Source organism: Pteropus vampyrus, unplaced genomic scaffold, assembly GCF_000151845.1.
Source record: "Pteropus vampyrus isolate Shadow unplaced genomic scaffold, Pvam_2.0 Scaffold140, whole genome shotgun sequence".
NCBI classification, from domain to species: Eukaryota; Metazoa; Chordata; class Mammalia; order Chiroptera; family Pteropodidae; genus Pteropus; species Pteropus vampyrus.
Window position 1 is genome coordinate 4626271 of NW_011888921.1, and position 5204 is coordinate 4631474.

The 5204-nt window shown below is 36.1% G+C and overlaps 1 protein-coding gene and 1 pseudogene across 1 annotated transcript in view; both read left to right on the forward strand.

Moving 5' to 3' along the window:
- LOC105297517 (testis-expressed protein 49-like) overlaps positions 1-5204 on the forward strand; it is a 33371-nt gene that overhangs the window by 14162 nt on the left and 14005 nt on the right. The gene's annotated exons all lie outside the window — the stretch shown is intronic.
- LOC111744793 lies at positions 4785-4903 on the forward strand (annotated as a pseudogene).

Sequence of the window (5204 nt, forward strand, 5' to 3'; positions counted from 1 at the left end):
AAAAGAACAAACTAATCAAAAACAGACTCACAAATATAGTGGACAATTTGGTGAAAGAGGAGAGGGGGGTTGAGGGCTGGGAGAACGGGGTGAAAGGTTAAAGAAGTACAAATTAGTAGTTGATAGATGGTCACGGAGATGGGAAGCACATCATAGGGAATGCAGTTAGCATTAATATGTTGGCTAGCTGGAGGGCCAGGGGAGGGAGGGAGCAATGGGCGGGGGGGGAATCATTTTATGAACTACATAGATGTCTAACCAAGGTACTGTATACTTGAAACTAATTAAAATAAATTAATTAATTTAAAAAAAAGAATTTAGTGAACTCACCATTTCACAAGGCAACTAGTTACCACTGATCCCATCTTTCTGGGAGGCATCTTGAAGTAAATGTGGCCCACCAGAACCTGGAATGTGGCTCACCTAATCAGTACTCATAAACTCCTAACCAGGTGGAGATCCCTGGTATAAACCTGCCACCAGATATCAAGGTAGCAAGCTTGGGTCAATTAGTAAGTACTATATATATTAAAAGTTGAATGTAATTACAGTAGAATCACTCTTATCAGACAAATAGTTGGTTAATTTAAAGGAACACTACATAATAAATTGGGGAATCAAGAAAAGATACATACTTTATATATTTTCATTTCATTTAATATGTATAACTGTAGATTCACCAATTTTTCTGACATAGTGCTAACTCTTTTTCTTTGAAAATGTGTCTACTGATGATTTTTCCCCTCAATGCATTATCTACAATTTCCACTTGGGTTACTTAAAGTGGAATCAGGCATTTGCAAAGCAAACTTATTTTTGTATGATTTTCCTCAAATCTTTTAGTTATCTCCCTCATGTCTAATCAACAGAAATGCTTAAAAGTTATCTTTTTACTTTTTTCAAAGTAATATTAAATGTAAAGAATAGTGCCAAAAAGACTCGTAATGAATGGAGAGTGTCCTACCCTGAGCCCTCTCACCACTCTCCAGAAACCATCATTTTCAACTATTTTAGTTGTTTCTTTTGGTACTTAACCTTTCTACTTCTAAAGAAAATGTTTACATGCATGTATTGATTTAGCCATTTTTGGTTATTATATATTGCTTTCCTGTTATGACAGTTGAGAATTTAGCTTTCTTATATCTTACCTTGTACTTCCCCTCTCCCACCCTAGTTTTTCCACTATAGTTATATCAGTTTTAGGTTTGTGGTAGGCAAAATTGTAAGAATAGCCCTCAATATACCTTGCCCTTGTATAATGTCCTCTTTGAGTGTGGGCGGAACCTCTGAATATGATACACAATGTTCTGGTGATTGTTACTTTATTTGGAGAAAGGGAGATTATCTGAGTGGGCCTAATTTAATTTCACAAGCCCTTTAAAAGCAGAGTGTTTTTATCCAGCTAGCAGCAAAAGAGGAATTCAGAAATGGGATGCACGAGCAGGATTTGACACATCACTGCTGGCTTTGAAGATGGAAGGGGCCACATGCCAAGGAATGTAGGTGGCTTGTAGGAGCTGAGAATGTCCTGGCTGATGCCAGCAAGGCCTCAATCCTATAATCACAAAAAACTGAATTCTGCAAACTTAGTATGTCTGAAAATGGACTCTTCTTTAGAACCTCTATAGAAGACCTCAGCCCAGCCAACACCTTGATTTCAGCCTTGTGAGACTAAGCAGAAAATCCAGTCAGGCCTGCCCAGACTTCTGACTTACAGAATTGTGAGATAATAAATAGATGTTGTTTCAAGTCACCAAATTTGTGGTCATTTGTGATGCAGGAATATAACATTAATACAAGTTTAAATCAGTGGTCTTGCAGCTTTACAAATATGTAAAAAATGTTCATTACAAAGCCAAATAATGTCACTATGGTAACTTTTCCTTTCTTGTTCAAATTTTTGTTTATACCTAGAGTTAAGAACCACCACCATTTTTTTCATTTGCTTGGTTCTCCATGTAGCTATCACATTTTTTTTCCCAAATACGTCAACAGTTCTGTCAAATGCCCAATGATATTTTTTTGCAGTCACTCAAAACATAACAGATAATCCATCCGTTCTCTCTCCTATTGTAGACTAGACTGGTCATTCTCTCAACCTGGTGCATAGCTCTTGTCTTAGAAATTGCTTTTGCCTCTCTCCAAGGTTTTATTCCGTTTCCTGGAGTTCATGTTTTCTTTCTTGGTTTACTCCCTCCCTTTCCTGGAATATATCCTGAAATAGCCTTCTAAGAATATGTAGGAGGTATATTTTTGAGTCCAGAATGGTTTTATTTTACCCTTGCACTTAATTGTCAGTTTTCTAGATATGGAATTCTAGATGGAAAATAATTTTCTGAGAATTTTAAAAGTATGTCTTTATTGTCATGAAACTTCCAGTCGGATTCCTTTATGTGAGTGACTTATTTCTCTCTGGAAGCTTTTAATTTTCTTTTTATTCCCTAGTGTTCTGAAATTTCATAATGATGGAACTTGCTGTAGGTCTTTTTTCATTCATTGTGGTAGACAATCCAAGAGCTTTCTCAACCTGAAAATTTGTACCCTTCATTTCTGAGAAATTTTCTTTTATTATTTCTTAATTAATTTATTCTCTATTGTGTCTCTTCTCCTTTTTTGGAACTTCCATTTGTCAGCTATAAAACCACCTGAACTGATCCTCTAACATGTTAATCTTTATCTATATTTTCTTTGGGTTTTTAGATTTTTACTCTTTGGGAGATTCTTCAGTTTTGTCTTCCAACCTCCTATGTGAATTATCTATTGCTGTGTAACAAATTATCCTAAAACACAGAGGCTTAAAACAATGAACACTTACTACCTCACAGTTTCTTTGAATCAGGAATCCAGGAACAGCTTAGCTAGGTGGTTCTGGGCCAGGATTTCTACTGTGGTTGCAGACAAGATGCCAGCAGGGGCTGCAGTCATCTGATGTCTGGAGGCCTCAGTTCCTCTCTGGCTGTTGACAAAACAACTCAGTTTCTCACCACATGGGCCTCTCCATAAGCTGCCAGAGTGTTCTCACATCGTGCTAACTTTCCTCAGAGCAGGTGATCTGAGAAAGAGAAAAGAAAGCCACAATGCCTTTGTATGACCTAGTCTCAAAATGACCATCGCGTCCACCAATAAACTACCACATCTTTATATCAAAACATTTTATTTTGACTACTATATTTTTAAATTCCAATGGCCATTTTTGGTCTTCTGATCTTCCTTTTCCATATCTTCTTTCTGTTCTTCATAGATATTATATTTTATTTAAGGTTCTGTTCCCTGCATTAGCTGTCTCCTCTGGGCCCTTTTTCCTCTGAGTTTATTTTGATCTCTATTTTTCTCATTAATGACTATCATTAAATAACGTGATCCTTGGCTCTTCATTATAATTTAAGAGTGAGCAACTGAAAAGCTGACTAGAAGCCTTTTGTTTGTTGTAGGCTTCACTGGGAGCTTTTCTCTGTATCTCTGCAATTTCTCCAGGGAAGAATTGTATAATTGCTTCTCTGGGAATTGGATAGATGCTTGTCTACTAGCATACTAGGACCAGGACAGGAGAAGCGAGTATTGAGAGTCTCAGTTTTGAGGATCTTCATTTTCACTTAAATGTCAAATTTTTAGTCCTGTACCACATGCCAGCCCTCCTATCCAGGAATGTGGTATCTCTTAGATTCAGTTCCTCCAAAGATTGCAGTTGTATTGAGATAATGGACATGCAACATTGTGTAAGTTTAAGGCTAAAACATGTTGATTTGATACACTAATATATTGCAAAATGATTACCACCATAGCCTTAGCTGACACCCCCATTACATCACATAATTACCATTTCTTTTTTTGTGATAAGAACATTTAAAAATCTACATAGCACCTTTCAATTATGTAATACAGTATTATTAACAATAACATTAGATCTCCAGAACTTATTCTTATAACCGGATGTTTGTACCCTTTGACCAACATCTCCCCTTTTCCCTAACTCCCAGCCCCCGGCAACCACCATTCTACTGTTTCTATGAGTTTGGCTTTTTTAGATTCCACATATAAGTGGGATCATACAGTATTTGTCTCTCTGTCTGAATTGTCTCACTTACCATAATGCTCTCAAGATCCACCCATGTTGTTATAAATGGCAGGATTTCCTTCTTTCTTATGGCTAAATAACACTCTACTGTGTGTATGTGTGTTTGTGTGTGTGTGTGTATATTGTTTATCCATTCATCTATTAACAGACACGAACACTTAGGTGTCCATATCTTAGCTATTGTGTATATTGCTACAAAGCACATGAAAGTGAAGATACCTCTTTAAGGTCTTGTTTTCATTTCCTTTAAACAGATACCCAGAAGTGGGACTACTGAACAAAAAAATCTTTCATCTGCTTGTTGGGGCAAGGTGGTTTGCCTGGTTGTGCCACATGCTCTGTAGACAGTTTCAATGACTACCTTCCTGTTCTCAGACCTGTTCTTTACTCCCACCTTCTGTGGTACCTGTTATATTCTAAAGTTTGAGCCTCTCAAGTGAATTAGCTCAATTCTAGGTATATCTGCCACTGCAGGAACTTAAGTTAAAACTTTTCCCATATTCATAGATTAGTTACCACCTCTCTATCCACTTTCCATTTTACAAAAGATATTTACACTTAAATATATCATTTCCTGTTGTATCCTTGCTCTCTTTATCCTTGAAGGTTATTGCCAATATTGTTGTTATTTTTATGTCATTTTAGCAAATTTAAGATAGAAAGAAAATAAATTTATATGACCATTTAATCATTTTTAAAACTTTTTTTGGTCTACAGCCGTGAAACCCTGAACATGCCCGATTTTGTCTGATCTCAGAAGCTAAGCAGGGTCAGGCCTGGTTAGTACTTAGATGGGAGACCACCTAGGAAGATCAGGTGCTGTAGGCAAGAAAAAATAAAAATAAAAAAACTTTTTTGGTGACATAATTTAAAAATTATAGAAAAGTTATAAGACTAGTACAAAGAAATTCTCTATACCTTTTACCCACATTAGCCAATTATTATTTGGTCACATTTGCCTTCTTTCTCCCTATATATTTGTTTTCTCAACTACTTGAGAATAAATTGCTCCTATTATATTCCTTTACCACCAAATATTTTAGTTTATATTTCCTAAGAATAAGAACATTTTCTTAGATAACAACTCACAGTATAAGTATCAAACTCAGCAAATTTTAACACCAATACT